This window comes from Podarcis gaigeae (assembly GCF_964106915.1).
Source record: "Podarcis gaigeae genome assembly, chromosome: Z".
Lineage (NCBI taxonomy): Eukaryota > Metazoa > Chordata > Lepidosauria > Squamata > Lacertidae > Podarcis > Podarcis gaigeae.
In genome coordinates, this window is record NC_139691.1 from 34,734,048 (window position 1) to 34,756,541 (window position 22,494).

At 43.8% G+C, this 22,494-nt stretch overlaps 1 long non-coding RNA gene across 1 annotated transcript; it reads right to left on the reverse strand.

Annotated features, from left to right (window-relative positions):
• Positions 1-2,190: 2,190 nt before the first annotated feature.
• Positions 2,191-21,725, reverse strand: LOC310837077. Its single transcript, XR_014560412.1, has 3 exons — positions 21,532-21,725; positions 19,347-19,402; positions 2,191-2,523 (listed from the first exon to the last, which is right to left on the reverse strand). It is a non-coding gene; the product is annotated as an uncharacterized lncRNA (long non-coding RNA).
• Positions 21,726-22,494: the final 769 nt, after the last annotated feature.

Below are 22,494 nucleotides of genomic sequence, written 5' to 3' on the forward strand. Positions count from 1 at the left end.
ATTTTGGCAATACATTAAGAACTGCATGTCATCAGAGACTGAGAATGACATCAATTCTAGGAGATTATCTGGATTGTGTGCTTTCAGAGTTCAAAGCCCTTTCAGGAACAGAAGAGTATTTCAGGTGTCCAACTTCTTCTCTTGTGATTGGCAGACAACAAGGCATCTCTGGATTGGCCAGGCTTGGTATACATACTTGGAGCCTAGCCTTTTGACTCTGCTTGGTCAGCGTTGTAGGATTTGGAGTTCTTGAGATGTCCTATGTATATCCCCTGCTGATACCCACAAAACCAGCAGTGGGGAAACTGTAGCTTATCAGACTTCCCCATTTGGTCCACAAGGCCATTTTGGCAAACCCACATCCTCCATCCTAACAGAGGCCATATGTGACCTTAGATGAGTAGAAGAGGAAAAAGAAGAGTTTGGATTTGAGATCCCGCTTTATCACTACCCGAAGGAGTCTCAAAGCGGCTAACATTCTCCTTTCCCTTCCTCCCTCACAACAAACACTCTGTGAGGTGAGTGAGGCTGAGAGACTTCAGAGAAGTGTGACTGGCCCAAGGTCACCCAGCAGCTGCATGTGGAGGAGCAGAGACGCAAACCTGGTTCACCAGATTACAAGACTACCACTCTTAACCACTACACCACACTGGCTCTCAGTAGAAAAGAGACACAGTTGGGTCAAAAGGTGGTTTTCTAACACCTGCAAAGCCCTGCATGAAGTCCCATGCATTGTGTTTCACAAGTCCCAACAATCAGTTGGTCATTGGGGCTTGCAAAGTGCTGTTCTATTGCCTAATTTCAAACTAGATGTTCAAAGACAGGTAGGTGGCCCCTTTCTCACTTGGTTGAGGGCAGGAGGGAAAAGGATCCAGCCTCTTAACCAGATCCTGTTCCACATCCCTGTACTATACAATAGTTACTCAGAAAAACACTATTGCTCAGATCCTTGTAAGGCAGAGATGAGAATCCCAGACTTGCAGGCTGAACGAGGTCTTCTAAGCCTCTCTATCTTGTCCTCAATACTCACCTGTCTGAGGCCACACCTCTCACCAATTCTGTTCTGCACCATCCTCAAATCCATTTGCCTTCTATTCAAGGAGAATGGCTGTAACCCAGTGGCAGGACATTTGATTTGCATGCAAAAGGAGCTAGGTTGAATCCCTGGTATCTCCAAAATGGACCAGGGATGAGCAAATTTGACAATTTGAGTTTCTCTCAGTTCTCCTTTTTTCAGGCTTAAGTTCAGTTTTCCACATCAATTTGTATTTCTAAACATCCTCATCAGCATTTTTATGTGAATTTCTCTTTGCAAATTTTTTTACCTGCAGTTTTGCCTAATATATATATATTTGCAAAGCAATTTCCCGTAAAATAATGCATTTTTGTCTTTCATCTTTCCTTATCTATGCATTTTAATTCATGCTTTCCTCTAGTTCATTGCAGTATTTTTTTTAAAAAAATGCAAATTTTGAAGAATAGCTATTTTTGCTTTGTCCAATCTTTTTGAAAGGGAAAATTAGGTACATTCATAATTAAATGTGAACTGAAATAAATTTCATCCCCCATTCCTAGGTAGGACTGGGGAAGACCCCTACCTATAACCTTGGACCTGCAGTCTCATCCTGTTCGAAGGAGCTTCCAGACAGGTTCTAGGCAGCATAGGTGAGTCACAGAGCACTCACTCTGAGTGCAGAATGTCCCAAGTTCAATCCCTAGTATTTCCAGGTACCGCTGGGAGATAACCTACTCTGAAATCCTGCAGGGCCACTGCCACTCATCATAGACAATCATGAACTAAATGGACAAATGTTGTTGTTGTTTAGTCGTGTCCGACTCTTCGTGACCCCATGGACAAATAGCCTAACTCAATATAAGGCAGCTACCTATGTTCCTATATCTTCCTGTCCATCCTATGTCCAAAAGCAAAAATGCACCTGAATCCCCCCCCATCAACCCCCCCCCCCCATTATGGGCCTCTGTTTTCTAGGATGTGTGCATTGCTTTGTGCAGGTCATCTGTATGGATGTCAGCTCCTCTCCTCCTCCAAGCTACCTCCAGCTGTCTTTCTCTTCTGCTTTGCATTTCTTCCAAGGTTTTTGATGTTGAAATGCATTCATATTTCTTATCAGGACTCAGTCCCTGAGCATATGAAACTTTCTCAAAGAGAAAAGCATGTAGCCAGTTATCCAACACTTATATTTTATTAAGGGTTTCAAAAGGAAGCTTTCTGTCTTTCGCCTGCCATCGCCGGCACAAAATATGTTTCAAAAGGCTGATTTCTCTTCTGCAGAACGATTCATAAACTTTATTCTAAGATGCCAGTGCCGCTCTTTGGGGGGTTGCAGATGGGCTGTAATCAAATGGAATGAGTGATTTCTTACCTGTAGTTCCCACACAGGAGGCTTCAGTGGAGTTTGGAGGATAGTCGTTCCGTATCTTGGCAGCAAAGAAAATGCTTTCTTCTTCACAAGAAATGTTCTTACTTTGGAAGGGAGGCTGATAAACTGATGGTGATAAGACCTGCCACAGAGAGAAGATAAATGTAATATGGAATGCGGGGGGCGGGGGGGCTCACAGTGCAATCCTATGTATTGTGCAGTACTACTCAGCAGTAAGTCGTGTTGACTTCAGTAGGAAATACTACTAGGGGAGCCGGTATAAAACTGTGGCCAAAGGGTACAATCCTGTACCCTCTCTGGGTGTATGTCTGGGAGTATACCTCAGCCAGACTTTCTTTTGAGTAGAACAGGGGTGAAGAATATTTTCTAGCTTGCAGGCTGCATTGTACCATATTTAATTTTCCAAGGAGCTGTTGGTGCTGGTGGCAAAAGTGGGCATGGTCAGAAGAAATTTGTGGGTGGAGCAATACATGCAAATCCAGCATTTGTACAAAAGGCTACATTCCAGTCTGAGGGCCCCTTTCCCCCATGTTTAACAGGGGGCTGTATGTGCTTGAGGAGGGTGCAGCCAGAGGCAATTTGGGTATGACCTTCAGACAATCAGTCCAGTATTCACACCACCAACCAGATGAGGAATGTCCGCTGGGAGGAGAGCAGGAATCAGAAAGAAGAATGGTGCACTTGCATCAGCACAACCGTGATCAATTTGGTTGCACCAAGTGTGGAGCTTCTGGGGTACCACAGCAGGCACCACAACTATGAAGTCTAATGGACAGTGAGAGGCAGGGAGCACTGGATTTTGGAATCACACAGGTCACTGCTGAAATTTGAGATGGCAAGGTCCACTACTGTTACAGTGCTCTGTACAAAATTGGGGGGGGGGATGGGAGTGCTGGAGGGCAGGAATCAGTTTCACAATAGAAACTACACCAAGTAATTGAGAGTTCTGGAAGAATCCCTAGCCTGTATGCATTGGAGGAAGCAAATCTCGCTGTATGTAGTTTACAAGAGAGTACAGATTGATTAGTCCCTGCTGACCCAGAAAGCGACCAGAGGGTCTCCCATCAAAAGTGTATTTACATCTGTCCCCAAATAGATTCATCCCAGAGAGTAAATTCTGCCCTCCACTAAGTGAATTACTCCATAATCCTCATGTGGTTTATTTAATAGTGTTCCACAGCCCTGTATTTACCAGCAAATCTTATTAAGCAATCTCACTTTCAACTGTTAGGGACCTGCCTGTTAATCCAAAAATCTTTTTATACACAGGAGCTAACAGCATCACAGAGAAGAATTCATTTTGATTGACAGGTTGGCAATAGGAAATAATACCTGAAAATTGCCAGTGAGAAAATGATGGAGACCCAATCAAGCTTTTCCATCTTCCTTTACAAACCTCAGTCCCTTATTTATTCCTAGGGCTTGTGTGAACTAACCAGGAAGAAGAAGAAGAAGAAGAAGAAGAAGAAGAAGAAGAAGAAGAAGAAGAAGAAGAAGAGAGCTTCTACCTAAAGAGAAACCACTTAATAGTCACTAATGCACAGACAAATATACTAAATGCGATCTGGGAAATCTATCTAAGACATGGGTGACTGCACTGGGAAATTGGGGTTGAAGCATAGAGCAAGGACACAATCCACCAGGAAGCATTCTGTTGAAAATAATAAACATAATTGGAGTGTGTGTGCATATAATCTAACTCAGGGATGGTTGACTGGAGATCAGAAAGCCAGATCCAACCAAGATGGAATTTCCCATGGCCCCCTGACAGACAGCTCTACCAAACTTCAATCATATTTTGGTAAAAGGCTTGTCACTTTTTCACATATAAGGAAAACACTGATGCTTCCAGTTTGCAGGACCTGCATTTTATTACTACTACTACGACTACTACTAATTTAATTGCCTTCCACACACATGTCTCAAGGCAATGCACAAAATGCAAACACAGCTTAAAAACAATGATACATGAAATAACAGCAGATAAACTTAAAGACAATAAAAAACAGACACCAGTGGCAGAGACCTATTTGTCCAGCTGGGAAATCTTGTCGGAACAAAAATACCTTCAATTGTTTCCAGAAAGTGCAGGTTGTGGGTGCCTGTCGTATCTCAGCATGAATGCTGTTTCACAGAACAGGGGTCAAAAGACTAAGTTCAATTTGGTTCTGGTACTGAAAACCAATTCCTAGGCTTGCAGTGTGCTCAGATGCTGTTCTTTAATTCTAATGGTATGTCTTTGACACCAGGCTCTGGCTGGTAGATCCTGGGTTTTAGAGAATTATAGGGAAAAAAGATGTAAACAGGAGCGGAAATTGCCAATGTTCACTTATTCATCCCATGTCTGCAAAGAAAATCAATTCATCAACTGTTATTGATATTTGTTGGTGGTGCTTTCAGCACACAAATGATAAATAATTGATTCTATATTCACCATTTGCATTGTCTTTCTCTTGCATTGAAATGAATTGGGTGGGATAACATAATGGCTATGTAATTTCACCACAGCAGGCAGCAAGGTGAATAATGAAGCTTTTGGTGAAAGACGAAGTGTAGCAGGATGGAAACAATACTGCTTGCAATTAATACTTGGGGGATGAAAAACGGTGCCCTCTTACAACCCTGGAAGTGACACGCTTGAAGTCTTCCCACCTCTTCTCCTGTTCTACAGGACTGATAATCAGCTAGATTTGTATTTGAAACCTCCATTGAAAGAGACTGACAAATTCAGTGCAGGTTGGAGAAAAAGAGAAAAAATAAGGGACAACAATGAAGATCCTGAGTGGCAACAGAAAACATAATAAAAGTAAATCCTCAAGGCTTATCATCTGGAAGGGCTCTGAGACACAGAGTCAGTCCTTGCTCCTTGTGTTCTTACTGGCCCAAAGCTCACAAGCTAAGGTCTGAGGCTGCTGGCATGGCCTCCTTGGCAAATGTATGAGGGTTAGTGTGTTGGACTATGACTAGGAGACTTGGGTTCAAATCCCCACTCAGCCATGAAGTAACCTGATGAATGGTGCTAGCCACAGCAGCTGGTGGAGTTTTAAGTCCCAACAGAAAGCTCCTGGACCTCAAACCTGGAATCTGTATCTTTCTTGATTGTGGATGAGATTGTATGAACACTGTTGTGACTTTGGGGGTTGGGGTTAGTCAGGTTTAAAACCTATTGGAGTATTCAATTTTTGAAGTAGCCAGACTAGCTTCTTGGTAAATGGACCTAAACATAGTCACTGGTCTGACAAAAGAAGCTCCTCTGTTTCAAATGGCAAATTGCCCCACACCCTCATCTGGCAGGTAGTGAGAAGGACAATAGCAGAGTGGTGAGTGTGAGAGCTGGGTTGGAAGGTGGCAGAAGCTTGAATGAGAGCCATGCTTGACTATGTTTCTATGGTGGACTCTCCTTTATTGGAGGTTTTTAGGTAGATGTGCTTGATGGCCATCTGTCATGTGCATCTGTGGGGGCCTTTGATTTGAGGATGCTAATAAATGCAACAAAACCTTTCCATGTGTTGCTGGAGGTCAAACAAGAGACCATTTGACCTCCTTTTGCAGCAAATTTCACTTCACCCCAACACACCCTTAAATAGTTTGGGTTTGTGTGTGTGTTGTGTACAGCAGTAGGCATTTTGTTCACCTTGCCCATTTCTGAAATGCCAGCCAGGGTTGCAGCATAAAGGGAATCCACAGTTAAAAGCCAACAAACTTGGTGGTTGAGTAGGAGACTTGAGGAGGTTTCCAAAATGTTTCACCCATTAAAAAAGGGGGGGAAAGTTTGTTTCTCTCTGTGTGCTTCACTCTCAGTCAAGCTATTTTTAAAGTATAAGTCCAAACCATAGCCATGAGCATATATCCCTTGATTTCACGCATACTCCCACATCGTCTATCATCATCTAATTTAGCTATCATTCATTTATTTACCACCTCTGCTGCTGCCTTCTCTCTGCTGACATTAGCTTTATGAAAATGGCTTCCAAACTATGGTACTTTATGGTGCAGAAACACGATTTGCAAGATCACCTGGCTAGCTCAATCTGCTGCCACATGTTACAAGGAATAACCTCAAATGGTCTTAAAGTCACAGTGCCATTATGAGATGCTGGCACACAGCATGTGAAGTAACACCATCTGCTGGGGTGCAGGGTTCTAGTAAATCATTCAAAACTTTGTGTAATATTAATAAAATTCCTTCTGTCTTGCAACTAAAAAGTAGCAGAGAGATGAACACAATTTGACTGAAATAGGCCAGTGATTCCCAAACAGTGTGCTGGAGCAGACTTAAGAGGGATGGAAATGTGCTTTCAAAGATGAAGGTACCACGTTGGATGCCTGAAGTCAACACTATCTACCTATTGGAGCAGGGTTCAGTCTTCCTCTTTTTGGCAGCATATTACCCCAAGGTATGAGGATTCATCAGGTGTCAATGCATTACAATCAAAGTTGCTGGGAGCTGTTGCTGCTGGACTCAGGAACTCTCAGTGGTGGCAATACTGGTTTACAGGATAGGCAATAAAGCAGGAGTGGATAACTGTTTCATCCTGAGGGCCACATTCCCATATGGGCATTCTTCTAGGAGTTGCATGCCAGTGGTGGGCATGGCCAGAGGCAGATTTTTGCATGACCAGAGCATTGAATGAGCCTTTGTACACTAGGATACATTCCAGCAATGCACAAACCAGGTTTCTTCCCCTCCACATCTCTCCATCCTCCATCCACACAGTCAAGAGGCCCTGTCACAATTCAAGGCACAGCCCCTTCTTCAGGCATCAAATGCACCTGCAAACTGAAGTATGTAAAATGACTACTGTGGAAATAAAGACTTTTCAGTTGTGGCCTCCCAGCTGCAGCATGATCTCACCAGAGAATGCTCTCCTGACGCCTCTCCATTTTGGTGTCAAGCAAAGTTTTTTTTAAAAAAATAATAATTCCCCAGGCCTTTAAGCACCATTCTAACCCATGTGTATTATCATCTTAATTTCTGCTTTTCATGGTGCTTCAGTATAGTTTTCTGGCTCTCTGTTCTGAGTAAGACGTAAAAAACTATGGCTGAAACTATACTGTGGTATGCTCTAAAGCTTTGCCTTTGTTTTACTGGATTGTTGTACTGTTGTTAGAGTATTATTGAACTGGGATATGGATGCACACACACACACACACACACACACACACACACACACACCAGTCAGCTGCAATGAGGATGCCTTTCCATTGTGCTGGAATTAAGTATCTGTGGTCCCCAGCCACTGCTGCATTACAGCTTCCATCGTCCATAGCCATTGGGCCTACTGGCTGGGGCTGGTGGGAAGTGGAGTGCAACAAGCTACAGAGTGCCATAGGTTTTCCACTTCTGAAGTACATAGTCATCAGGTTGGGTGACTTCATCAATATGGGGGGGATCTAGTACTCTGATTTCCTGCCAACCTAGCAGTTCGAAAGCACGTCAAGAATTGCAAGTAGATATATAGTTACTGCTACGACGGGAAGGTAAACGGCATTTCCGTGCGCTGCTCTGGTTCACTAGAGCCAGCTTAGTCATGCTGGCCACATGACCCGGAAGCTGTATGCCAGCTCCCTCGGCCAAATAAAGCGAGATGAGCGCCACAGCCCCAGAGTCGGCCATGACTGGACCTAATGGTCAGGGGTCCCTTTACCTTTACCTAGTACACTGATTGATTGAAGGGGACACGGGTGAGGCTGTGGTCCAAACCACAGAGCCTAGGACTTGCCAGTCAGAAGGTCGGCAGTTCGAATCCCTGCGACAGGGTGAGCTCCTGTTGCTCAGTCCCTGCTCCTGCCAACATAGCAGTTTGAAAGCATGTCAAAGTGTAAGTAGATAAATAGATAACTCTCCGGCAGGAAGGTAAACGGCGTTTCCGTGTGCTCCTCTGGTTCGTCAGAAGTGGCTTAGTCATGCTGGCCACATGACCTGGAAGCTGTACGCCGGCTCCCTCGGCCAATAAAGCGAGATGAGTGCCGCAACACCAGAGTCGTCCACGACTGGACCTAACAGTCATGGGTACCTTTACCTAGTACTCTGATAAGCTTAGTGGGTCATCATGTTCTCTAGAAAAGGGCTGGTCACTGTTTGATGGACATAGTTTTTCTAATGCAATGATACGTCAAAGAGTTTGCAAGAGGGAGTAAGAGTCATAAATACTCTTTGCAGGTTGAAACTAGGGAGTGACAGTGTTGTGAATTGGTTTGATTCAGCTAACATATGCAGCAATGTAAATACTTTCTAGATTTATCAATCATAGAGAGAGCATAGGGAGTTGTATTGCTTCCATGTGCTTTAAGGTTTCCTAATCCTATGCATCTAAGCAAGCAAATTGGGCCCCAGAAGTGCATTCCTCTTTTCCAAATGGCTTGAATGCGTCACCAGCTGTCTAGATCGGAGACACCTAACAGTAGTAAGATGTTGCTTGCAGCTGGGTATGTATAATGTAGACCTGCTGGAAGTGTCTCATTTGTCTTGACTGCTTTCGTATTTCAATTGCTTACATAATTGGGGAGGACATGCATAACAGTATGTCTGTATACAAGACTTGCAGAGAATATATTTTTAAAGATGCAACTACATTCTAGGGTGGGAAATGCAATTCTGTTCTATGAAAAATAATATGCAAGAGCTTGGGAGTCATAATTTCTTAACAGTTTCTGAATATCTCTCCCTCCTTCCATCTCTTCCCTCTCTCCTTTCCCTGCCTCCTGTATATCTTTTTGTGCCACACCCTTCCATTTTCCCCTCCTTGGTAATAAGCATGAAATTAAGTTGACTGTCATAGAGTGCCCACCCTGTGCAGAGGACTGAAGCCTAAATCCTCATATATTTTAAAATCATAGACAGCTATAATGTGGAACAGCCAAAAACCAATGTGTATTATGGAGGATTTGAGAATATGGAGAGTAAGGACATAGGAATCTGAGTTAGACCACTACACTGACTGGTAATGGCTCTCCAGAATTTCAGGCAGGGTTCTATCCCAGTCCTACCTGCAGATTTTGGGGATTGAGCCTTCTGCATGCAATGTAAATACTCTACCACTGAGCTATGGCTACAAGCACAAAAGGTGTCTCACTAATTTTAATCAATGAGATGTTGGAATGTATGCCCTTGACACCTGTGAGATATAACCGGGGAGGAAGGCATGCACAGTCCCCAACAGCACCATCACTGCTGGGAAAGAATGACAAAACACAGCTACAGTTTCCAAATGATTATATGCTATAGTAATACACTTATACATGATTTCAGCAAATGGGTTCACAGAGTGAGCTGTGTAGTGTGGATGAATTTATACGGAGTGCATTTCTCTGGAGGTTACAGTGAGCTGAGACAACCACACAAAAGCCTACCAACCTCCAGCTATCTTTCAGAACATAATCTGAAAGGCACAACATCTATGTTTAACAACTGTGTATGAGGCGCAACAGTTGATTTAGTTCTCTGACTGGCCTAATGAACAATCTTTCCAGCTTAGCACTGAAAGGGCATCTGGAAACCATCCCCCTGGGCAAAAGAAACTAACTCTGCCAGCTCTGGACCTCTTCTGGGGTCACCCAGGAGCACCCAAGCGAGCTGCGCGCTTGCATTGCATTTCACTTGATTGTCACCAATTAGTGAAACAATAACAATCCTTACAATCTGTTAGATGTTGAAGCTGCTCCCTAACACAATTAAAAGGCTTGCAACAAATGTGAGCCACAATGAGAAATGTAGCCCATTAAGTCCCATTTAATCAGCTCACAATTTCCACTGTTGCCTGGCATGTCCCCCTAGGACCAGACTGAAATAATGGCAGTAGTTACCTCATTCTGCTATTTCATGATTGATTGACAAGCTGCAGCACAGTCAGCCACACTCCTCCACCATTTTCCCAGTGGGGGGCATAGCACAGTAGTGATATGGAGCTGTAATGATGCTGCTGCTGCTGCTGCTGCAGTCACTATTATATAAATATGACAAGAACTTTCTTTGCTATGTGGAGCAGGATTTTTCTTCCATGTTTCATCTACTGTTTATATGCAGTAGGTCTAAGGGACTTGATTTTTAACGATCAAAATCTGTAAAAACAAACAGACCTAGGTCTTAGAAAGCATTGTCTCTGAGCATGGTATTTACAAATGGGGGTTAAATTTGGTTCACTTTGCTCATGTGCACTAAATCCTAACTAACTAACTAACTAACTAACTAACTAACTAACTAACTAACTAACTAAATCCTAACTAACTAAAACAATATACAAGCTCAAGAAGCTAACATTTGAAATCCGCATCTTTGCAAATGTTATGATGTTGCAGTTCAGCAGCAGCAGCAATGCACAGATAATTGAAAATAGCACACCTATGAGCATTATATTTGAGGAAATTGTGAGTATGCAACTTATGGAAAACTGCAAACAAAGCTGTGTATGGATGGATTAATGCCCATTAAAATGCTGCTGAATTTGTACAAGGACTTCGTTTAAAATAAATAATAAATCACAAACTAAAGCAGAAATGAAATTTAACATGGGGCGGGGGGGACCGGGACCCCGAGAAACTAAGACTGACTGATGTCCACTCCCAACAGTACTATTGCTTGTAAACTGGTACTGCTTGCATTCACATGCTCCATTTTGAAATGCACACTTCAAACATCTGAGGTGCACTTTGTATAATAGGCAAAGTGGCTCTAGACTTTATGGAACCAGTGGGCTTGTCTTTGAGTGGGTCCCATCCTGACTTTGCAAATGCTCCCCTAAAAGAAAAGCATCTATGAAAAAATTGGGCTAAGGGGATTGGAACTTTTCCTGAGCGTTGCTGCTAAAATGTAATAAAAGCAACAATGGAGGCTACTGTATTTCTCGCTCTATAAGACACACTTTTCCCCTCCTAAAAAGTAAGGGGAAATGTGTGTGCGTCTTATGGAGTGAATGCAGGCTGTGTGGCTATCCCAGAAGCCAGAACAGTGAGAGGGATAACTACGCAGCTTTCTGTCTTGCTGTTCTAGCTTCTGGCTTAGCCGCGTGAAGCCTCTGCAGGGCACGGGGAGCCTTCATCCCGCTGCCCTGAGGCGGCTTGGTGCGACTATCCCAGAAGCCAGAATAGCAAGAGGGAGCGCTGCGCAGCGCTCCCGCTTGCTGTTCTAGCTTCTGGCTTAGCCCCTTCCCCCACCTCCCAGAAAAGCCCCCAAGAGTCGCGCGGAGCTCGGGGGCTTTTCCCCAGGGAAGGAGAAGGCCAGACCATCGGTGACGGACTGCCCTTCTCCCTACTCAGGAAAAAGCCTGCAAGTGCTGCACACACGCTCCACGTGGCTCGTGAAAGGGAGCGCTGAGCAGAGCCTGGGATGCTCAGCGCTCCCTTTAAAGATTCCCCCCCCCCCCTTGCATTCCCCCTCTAAAAACTAGGTGCGTCTTATGGTCAGGTGCGTCATCATATGGAACTTAAAATACGGTACTTCCTTAGGGCAAATGGGGCACTGCCCCATCAACCTTGGTCTCCCTTCAGTCAGTCTGCATCTACCTGCCGTCTTACTTACCACCAGTTCAGGTTCCAGCAGTGGCTGCCAGCTTCCTCCTCCTCTTTAGTCTCAGATGTGCCCATGTAGAACTCAACAGGAAGGAGGATGGAAGCAAGATTAGTGTTAGTTGACTTTGCTGTCCTTAACTCTGCCTCTGCCTCTCCCTCTCCCTCCATCTACAGTTGGCCTCGTTGCCTTCCACCATACCAGTCCAAATGGACACTACCCCCCCCCCAAAAAAGGGGGTGACAATTTAGGCCCTTTCAGAAACTCAATTCCAGGTAAAAAACCTGGGGGTCAGCAACCAGAAACAAATGTATGGTAGCACAGTAAATCAGCATTGGATAAGAGAGAAACAACTGAATTAGGAATTCAGGTATTGACTAAGTGGCCAGGAATGTGGTTGTAAATAGTTGAATTAACATCAAACTGATGTGGTATGCTGTTTGTAATGTCTAGCTGTTGCACTATGCTTTATAAGTAAATTATAGCTGATGTGGTGGGCGCTGCTACTTAAACTGTTTTATATGCTCTCTGCTTTCTCCCATTACAAATCTCTGTATTTTGAAAATTGCCTATTATTGCTGTATTCGATTGTGCTGCTTTGGATCTTCAGCAACCTTTCCCATGATGGAGTTGAGTGTTTTCTTGGTGCAGCACTAACAAGTACTTCAATAGCAATTTGCTTTCCCAAATTAACCTGCTTTGACCAGTCACTTCAACAGCAAAAATACGTCCTTTCCCCTCCACCCCACTTTACCCATGTAGGCAGGGGTATTAGGAGCAAACTACATGTTACATTAGGGATGCTGGTGGTGCTGTGGGTTAAACCACTGAGCCTAGGACTTGCCGATCAGAAGGTCAGCAGTTCGAATACCCATGACGGGGTGAGCTCCCGTTGCTTGGTTCCTGCTCCTGCCAACCTAGCAGTTCGAAAGCACGTCAAAGTGCAAGTAGATAAATAGGGACCGCTCTGGCGGGAAGGTAAATGGCATTTCCATGTGCTGCTCTGGTTCGCCAGAAGCGGCTTAGTCATGCTGGCCACATGACCCGGAAGCTGTATGCCGGCTCCCTCGGCCAGTAAAGCGAGATGAGCGCGCAACCCCAGAGTCAGTCATGACTGGACCTAATGGTCAGGGGTCCCTTTACCTTTTTAAATGTTACATTATTTCCACCTTTCTATAAAGTGTGCTTAAACTTCTCACACCCACTAGAAACCTCTTCTTTCCACTCATTTGCCATGTTCGTTTGTGACAGCACAGGAAGTCTATAGCCAACAGCAACAACCAGTGAAACATCTGCATAGACCTTCCAGGCCTCAAAATTGTGAGGGCACCTCAGCAGTCGTATCTTTCTTTGCTTTATTTATTTCTTTTTTTAAAAAATAGGGATGTCTGAAGCTGGTGAGGTTTTCTCAGAGACCAACTGCAAAAGTCATGAAGAGAACTGCATGGCTTAAGCCAGCCAGCTGCTGGTTCCCACTCTCCACTCCCAAGAAATAAATGCCTTTCTAAATTATTTATTTTGCAATAAAAGTATTTTAAAGAAATGACTGCAGAGGTGCCCCCACAATTGTGAGGCCTGGGGGTTGGGTCTGTGCAGATGTTGCCTCAGCTGTTGCTGTTGGCTACAGACTGCCTATGATGTTACAAACAAACATCTACCAACTGCCTGTGATGTCACAAGCGGACATGGTGAAGGAGGGGACAGAGGCATTTTCTAGGGGACAGGAGCAGCCCGAGAAAGTTGGGGGTAGGTAGGGCAGCTTGAGAGACAGAAATGAGTTGCCAACTTTTCGCGCTCTCAGGGCTCCTGTGCTTGTCTCACCTACACAGCTGCCAAAACAATAAAATGGAATCACAACTGATTTAGTCACCCCACCACCACAACTTATAAGAGTTTTTGTTTTGTTCTGCTGTCCTTTGGGCCACATCAATGAGGCCAAGAGGGCGATCTTGTCATCTGGGCAGCCCAGGACAGCCATACATACTGCCCAGGCTTGCACCCTGGGAAAGCCACTTCAGTACTGCTAACACAGCAGTTTGACTTCACCCCCAAGAGGTGCTTTCCATTATCTCTCAAGACGGATGCCAACAACGTGGGATATGCGAAATTTGTGCCAGGAGCAAACCAGCCACAGCACACATACTTAGCTGACGGACTGGGTGTTGCTTAATTGGTTATTTATTTACATCCCTGGGGGGAGGATAGAATGCCTTTTGTCCTTCCCATCCCCTGCAAAATGATGAGGTTGTGTGATCATATACTGTAGATCAGAGAACTGGATTTGGCCAGGAAGCCAGATCCTTACCTTCCGCACCCATCCATTGAAGACCACATTATTTTAATAAAGAAATTGCTTCCAGTCAGTACAGACACAGTTATTGTTCACATGGATGTCTAGAAGGTAATCTTTGACCCTCACCCAGCATCATAAGGGCCAGGCTCTTGTTCTCTCTTTTTATAGAATAAATTCTTCATTCACAAGTAACTGAATGGATCAGGCTGGCTGAACTTAAGCCTTCTCAGTTAAAGGCACCAGGAATTATATTTTCTCCCTCAGGGAGCAAATAATTCTTCTCTATACAGGAAAATCTATAAGACGTTCACTGTGATGTGGCAGTAAATACAACCATCCAAAGAAGGCAGATGCAAAAAAAAGGGTGTAGATGGATAAGAAATCCCTTACCAAACAGAAGCAAAGTTGCCATAAATGTTGTCTGCCCAGAGGAAAGCAATGGGAAACAAAAGCCACCAGCTTATGAGATCACAGCTCATAAAGAATGCATATAAAGAGGTCAGTAACCAAACAATGGTGCTCTTCTAGTTCATTTACAACACCCTTAGACTGTTAATCAGACCAAAATGTCAGCTCCTCCACTGCTTTATTCATGAGTATCAAATTTAAGAGCCTCTTTGAAAGGAGAAGGGATCAAATTAGTTGCCACTGTTTCTAGAACTCTGTTATAGAGATGTTTTAAAAAGGAGCCTGGCAAGATGAGCTCTGCTGGATACAACCAAACGTCCATCTAACCCAGCACCCAGTTTCCAACAATTGCAACCCAACAGAGAATCCCGCAAGCAGAAGATGAAGGCAACAGCCCTCGCCCATTGTTCATCCCTCAGCAAAAAGCACTCAGAGATACACTGCCTCTGGCCTAGAGTTGTACTACCATAGGGAAGGAGGCCATCTCAAAGATGTGGGATAACTAGTCTCATTTAAGCAATATGCTTAAGTCTAATCAATGCATGAAATAGTTAATGCCATAGAGTAAAATGACCTGCCAAGCTTAGCTAAGTCACTCCTGCTCACATTGGGGAAAAGTTACTTCTACTGTCCAACATGTGAACTCCAGCATATAAGGAAGTCTCAGCTGGTTGCTCCAAGCTCAAACCCTAAGAGTCATCTAGTTCAATGCTGGGATTTCAAATGAAACATCCATAAGAGATGGCCATTCAGCCTCTGCTTAAAAACATTGTCCCGCTGTTTCTCATTCCAAGGAAACCAAATTTTGGGTTACCCTTAGAACCTTGCATCACTCAGAAACTGGGGTGGCATGCAAAAATATATTACTTTTATTCACTGTGAAAACTTGTGAGATAGAGAATAAAGCAATCGTTTAAAAAATGCAAAGAATTTATTGCACATGCTGGCGGGGGGGGGGGGGAAATCTCTTGGGATTTAATGACAGTTTTATTATTTCAAATGTTGCAGTACCATTCTCCTCTTTTAAGAATGTAAGAAATACAGAGGAGAGAGAGAAATTGGCCTAAAATATGTCACCTAGGCTGTGTGCAATTTGACAAAGGTTGTTTCTGTGCACATGTACTTGGGGAGGAGGGTGGTTTTGAGAAATAATAACGAACTGAGCAAAGCTTAGCAAATGCAGCCAAGGGATATCATGCTAAATGACTGTCTTGGTTCCCTAGTCACTCAAAGGAATTCAGTATGGTTTAGACAGGCATTGCATCAAGGAATCTGTGTTCAAAGATTGTTGCCAATCATTTCGTAGGAATGTATCTGTGAGAACAAAATGAGGAATGCTTCATGAAAGTGCCATCATTCCACAAAAGTTTCTCTAAAACTTAACTTTTTAATCTGCTATAGATTAAGTGCCACCTGCCACTATCAAGTTATTTTTCTTGCTTAAATTCACACCTTGACTTATGATTGGGATGCTGAAATGGCAGGTGTCCCAGGGAGTTAAAAAGCTTCAAGATTTCTGACTATATCTGCAGTTCTGTATACAAAGATTTTATTTGTAATGGACCTATCTGAATAAATCCCTTCTCAATCTTGATTTATACAGTTAAAAAATCCTTGTTCCATGTTATGCCAGCAAAGGGCAAACTGAGATGTTGTGGCCATGTTTGCATCAGGCAGTTGTAGCTGAATGGGAAGGAGGCCGAAAGCAAAACTAGATTAGGGACTAGGGATGGTTGAATCTTTCGGTATTTCTCCATTTCTCATTTTTCCAATACTAAGTTTAATTTCCATAACAGTTCACAAAGTTTTATCTTCATAAAAATCAACATTTCGTCAATATTTTAGTACCAATTTCTCCCAATATCATATTTTTGTATGCAATTTTGCACTTTGTAAAACAGTTTCCTTTAGAAGAAGAAGATAAGAGTTTGGATTTGATATCCTGCTTTATCACTACCTAAAGGAGCCTCAAAACGGCTAACATTCTCCTTTCCCTTCCTCCCTCACAACACACACTCTGTGAGGTGAGTGGGGCTGAGAGACTTCAAAGAAGTGTGACTGGCCCAAGGTCACCCAGCAGCTGCAAGTGGAGGAGCAGAGACGCCAGCCCGGTTCACCAGATTATGAGTCCACCGCTGTTAACCACTACACCACACTGGCTCCAATGTTGGTTTCACTAATTTATGCACACTTTACCCTAGTTTATTTATTTTTGTGCATGTTGCTTGGCTGGAGAACTACATTGTACAATTCAGGCAAGTGCAAATTTTGAAGAAAATATATGTTTGGTTTGTGCATTGTTTGGAAAGTGTGAATTAGGTAGATTTGCCTTTAAATGTTAAATGAATCGAATTTCTCCTCCATCCCTAAAGCCCAAAAGTACAGCATTAGAACTTCTGATACATATTTATTTAAAAACAGCTGCAGAGGGAATTGTATTAGGAAGGTAGGCTTTAACCCTTTTCCCAGTATCGATTCTCCACTTGCTATTAATCTTTCTCCCAAAGCTGCAGTTCCTCCAATGGAGAGAGTATGGATAGAGTACATGCTTTGCAGCAAAAAAACAGATACCTGTTCCAATTCCTGGCATTTCTAGGTAGGGCTGGGAAAGATCTCTGCTTGAATTGCTGAAGAGTTACTGCTCATCAGCACAAATGGTCCTAAGCTAGATTTCCTAATGGCCCGAAATGTTATAAGGCATCTTCTGAGGGGGGAAATAAATAAAAAATAATAATTGTCTAGTAGCACCTTACAGGGACAGAACTTTGATTAAGGTGTAAGAAGCTAACAGCCCAGTCCACACCCTTGATTAAGAAAGATGGCAGGTGGATGGGGACTAGCAAATATGTTTGCATGTTGGAGTGGGATGAGGCCTACTGATTGAAAGCAGCCTGGGGAGAATTGGCCATTTTAAGGTTTGGGGTTTAAGGTTTAGGGCATAGCTTTCCAAACTTTTCATGTTGGTGACACACTTTTTAGACATGCATCATTTTGCGACACAATAATTCTGTTTTACTAGCAAACCAGAGGTTAAACAAACCCCTTTCCAGCCCTGGGAGGAGTGTGGGGAGCCTGTGCGTGACACACCTACACACTGCAGCTGACACACTAATATGTCATGACACACAGTTTGGAAAGCTCTGGTTTAGGGTTTAAAGTTTGGGAAATTTCCTTTTTCCTTTTAAAAAGCTTCCATGTCTGTTTTGGCCATAAATACAACAAGGGAGGAAAGTTCTAAGGGAGGATGGGGAATTAAAGTGCAAAAATAGACATCTCCCCTTTTCACCCACCCACCATGCTCATACAGAAAGACATTTCAAAAGCTAACCATTTAACAAAAAACTAAAACCATGCAGCTGACCTGCTCCCAAACAGAGAACAAGCTATTGCAAAAATGGGGGAAATAACACTTTTAAATAAATCAGCATTGGGAAGTACGCAAATAGCTGACATTTACTATGCTTTGTTCTTCCATGTCCTTGAGAAGGAATTAGCAGGTAATTGATGGGTCTTTGATATCACTCCGGAGCTGTTTGTTTTGTCTTTTTACCTGATCAATTTTGAAGAACATTTAGTTATACTGAGTGAAATAGCTGATTACAATAACCATTATGGACTTTATTGCATCAAGCTTCACAACCTGCAGAGCGAGTCAGTTAATGCGGCTTTAGTATTCAAATATGTGGGGAGAGGTGACTGGCTGCACACAGACAACGCTTTGTTCCATTTTCCTGATGTCTCTCTATCTGATAATTTCAGCAATTTGTGTGATTTTTCACACAATGTAAATGGCACCTTAAGAAAAGTAGAGGAATTCCAGCAGAACTTTAGCACTTGTTTCTTTTGTTACTACCAGGAAAATATCTGTTTGCAACCTTGTTAACCCAGAAAATCATGGGTTTGCATTATAAATTGATGTGGTGAAGTTTGCGGTGATATTCCAGCATACAGGTTTTTCCTACCATTTAAAATTTAGCACGGCATTATGTAAATAAATAAATAAATAATAAACCACAGTTGCATATTGCAACAGGTAATGCAGTGTAAAAGGAATGTTAGAAATTGGGACTGGAGTGGTAGGTTTATAACCAGTAAAACTAATACAATAAGCCCTGTGTCTGAATGGAGCCCACAGCATGCAGCATAAATCTATGTCAGTATCAGTCAAATGGGTTGAGTAGATTTTGCATTTTCTCCTCTGATATGTCTAATGGTGTCATCAAAGGTGATCATCACATGTCGCACATGTTTGATGAGATGCAGTCGCATGCATGACTGTAGCATCAGAAGGAGGTTGAGCGTGGAGCCTGGCTGCATGGCATGGTGTTGTGCTCAGATGCTGGCTTTCGACCTCATTGCAGCTGGCCCTGCTGACAAAGTGAGCTCAGCGGAGGGGCCGGACAGCACCAAGGCATGATAGGGTTTGTAGTCCCCACTCGACCTGCCCTGAAGGCTGGACTGGGAGACACTGTAGAGGCAGTGACCCGTTGGGAGACAGTGCAAGGAAGGGCAGGGCAGTCGTTCTTTCACCACCACAAGGAGGAAGCTGACTGGGGGTGGCGGCTCTGCTCTGTCCCAAGAGACATTGGCAGAGGGGCTGAAGACACCCCTAGAATTGGTGCACCTGCTTTACATCAACACCACGGAAACACATTTTAACACAAAGACCACATTCCCATCCAGGATTACATGCCTGTGGTGGGCAGGGCTAGGGTGGCACAATTAATGCAAATCTTACCTTTGTACAGTAGACTGCTTCCTACACCCACTGTAAGTCCTCTCTCTATTATCCACCTAGGAAAACAAAAGGCATTGTCAGAAATCAAGGGCATGTTTCAGGCAGGCAGAAGCACTTAAGGAGCATGCAAGGCAGGGCCAGTAGGAGGTGTGACTAGGGAGGGCATGAGGCCTCGAGAGAATCCTGAGGACCAGAGGATACAGAGGCTTGGAGGTGCACATTTGGCCACCTTGCCTGAAGTTCCCTACCGCTTGATTTACAGTTTCCTCATTTCCTTTCCTTTTCAGTGGTGGCCCCTCAAACTGTGGAATCCCTCCCATCCTGAGCTGATGTTGTGTCCCCTGCCTCCCTTTCTAAGAGGAGCCTATTTCTTCTACTGGATTTCTTCCATTTGTTTTCATCTCACCATTTTGGAGCTTTAATGCTACCACGGCTCCTTTGCCGCTTGCCTTGCTGGCAATATTTTTGCAATTATTTGTCAGCTTAAAATTAATTGGGATAACCCCACTGCACTCAAAAAGCAATATACAAGTATGACAACAAGATGACTAAACCTAGGGCAGGGTATATGCAATCTAATGGTCAGAGCTGGTGAACTACAAAAGTTCCAAGTTACTTAGAGGTAAAGGGTAAAGGGACCCCTGACAGTTATGACCAGTCGTGGATGACTCTGGGGTTGCAGTGCTCATCTCGCGTTACAGGCCAAATGAGCCAGCGTTTGTCTGCAGACAGCTTTCTGGGTCATGTGGCCAGCATGACTAAGCTGCTTCTGGCGCGACAGAAAACCGACACCAGAGCACGGAAACATTGTTTACCTTCCCGCCGGAGCAGTACCTATTTATCTACTTGCACTTTTTGGCGTGCTTTCGAGCTGGTACCGAGCACTGTGAACTCACCCTGTTGCAGGAATTCGAACCACCGACCTTTTGATCGGCAAGCCCAAGGCTCAGTGGTTTAGATCACAGCGCCACCCATGTCCCTCCAAGTCACTTAAAAAAGGTAAGGGGACCCCTGACCATTAGGTCCAGTCGTGGACAACTCTGGGGTTATGGCGCTCATCTTGCTTTATTGGCCGAGGGAGCCAGGGTACAGCTTCCGGGTCATGTGGCCATTATGACTAAGCCGCTTCTGGTGAACCACACAATGCACGGAAATGCCGTTTACCTTCCCGCCGGAGCGGTGCCTATTTATCTACTTGCACTTTGATGTGCTTTTGAACTGCTAGGTTGGCAGAAGCAGGGACCGAGCAGCGGGAGCTCACCCTGTCACGGGGACTTGAACCGAATGTTCACTTACCGAATGCTTAATTCTCTGAATGGTAAATAACACCCAGAATATCTACAACATGGTTAAGGCTCACCGGAGAAGCAAAGACAGCAGCGCTGGTGGGGTTTTTTTTTTTTGGGGGGGGGGGGTTGGAGCAGAGGTGAAGGTCCAACTAATCAGAGTTTAGAGCAGAGTCATGGACAGGGATATTGGCAGTCATCAAACCCAATAGTTTCCCAGAAGTTGCTGGATTATCCCTGGCCAAGTGGATAATGCACCACTTCTCTGGTTCACACAATTTATTTCCTATCTCTTCCAGTAGGAAAGATACACATTTTCTGAATTACAACCCTGTGACAGTTGAGAAACATTTATGAAAGAAAAGAAAGGTTTCCTGTTATAGAGCCAGTATCTCATAATTGTGCTATATCTGTGCAAAGATAGATAGATGGATAGTCTCAAAAAAATAATATCCTTTTATCCTGCTCTTAGCTTGAAATAAAGTACTCACCACCTCTTTGGAGTGGGAAAGTTGCCAATCTCCCCCACCCCACCACCATCATTGTAGGAAAGGTTTAGGTCCCAGCATAATTGCATGGTGACCTTTCAGCAAACTGTTCACTCATCAAGGCAATCTCGGCATGTTGCTATATGTCTTGAGACAGGTAGTCACCCCCAAAAGGTTGACGCACTGACACTATTGCTGTGACAGATATTAAATTTGTCAATTATTAAAGAACTGTCATATGTCAATAAAACAAAGATATTTAGTGCAGAGCCTTTTGACAAGCAAAGCAGGGGGGTGGGCAAAAGGCAGACAGAAAAGTTGATGGTTATGTGCATTTAAGCCTCCCCACCACTTTCAGAACTATCACTCACAGCACCATTGCAATAAGACAGAAGTGAAGAAACCACATACCTAGAGGTCAAATGTAGCTGCCCTGGCCTCTCTGCGTGGCCCACGGAATTCTTCCCAGACTGCATGATTCTTTGCTAGACTTGCTCCCAACATACTCTTCAAATGCTTTCACCTGGCTGGGATGTGTTCTTCAACTGCGACAATACACCGTGTGTTTGCCTGGATGGAGCATGAAGAGATGTGTATGCTGAAAGCCACCCTAGGTAAATAATAAACGTAATGGGGAGAGGATAGTTTGTGCCTGGGCAGGAAGACTAAAGAAGTTCAAAGTCTTTTTTTTATCTCTAACGGGTGGGAGTTTTTAAATTTCCTTTATTGCTATAAAATGCTATCATCTATTTTATCTATATCTATCTATATCTATATCATCTATATCTATATCTATCATCATCTCTCTATCATCTATCTATCTATCATCTATCTATCTATCTATCTATCTATCTATCTATCTATCTAATATCTGGATGTCTGATAACAGCGGTGGAGCTAGCTGTTCCTGCACCCAGAGTGGTGGGGAGGCATGATCTGCCCATGGGCGAGGCGATTGGCACAGCAGCGCAATCCTGGGGGGGGGGTGTGTCTGATGGCAGCGAGGCAGCGCGATCCTCCCAGCAGGGGTCCAATCACGACAGGCATCTCTGATCTCTCCTATTGCTGTATAGGAAACACCAATGCATTTGAGGGATAATCATGTCCCTTCCACCTCTCTCAGCAATCCAATTTATATATGCCACATTGGGGGCGAGGCATGTGGAGCTCATGTCACCAGAAAATACAGATGAAGTGGATGCATTAGTGATAGGAGAGAAATTTGGTTCAGTTTGCATTGTAAAGGCACAGGTCCCTAATTCGCACATTCCAAAACACCCTGCAAAATTCTAAATTTTGCTAAGCATTTCTGCAACCAATAGATGTGTTCAAAAATGATATTTTATTAGGGAAACGTGCTTGCAAAATTTTGTC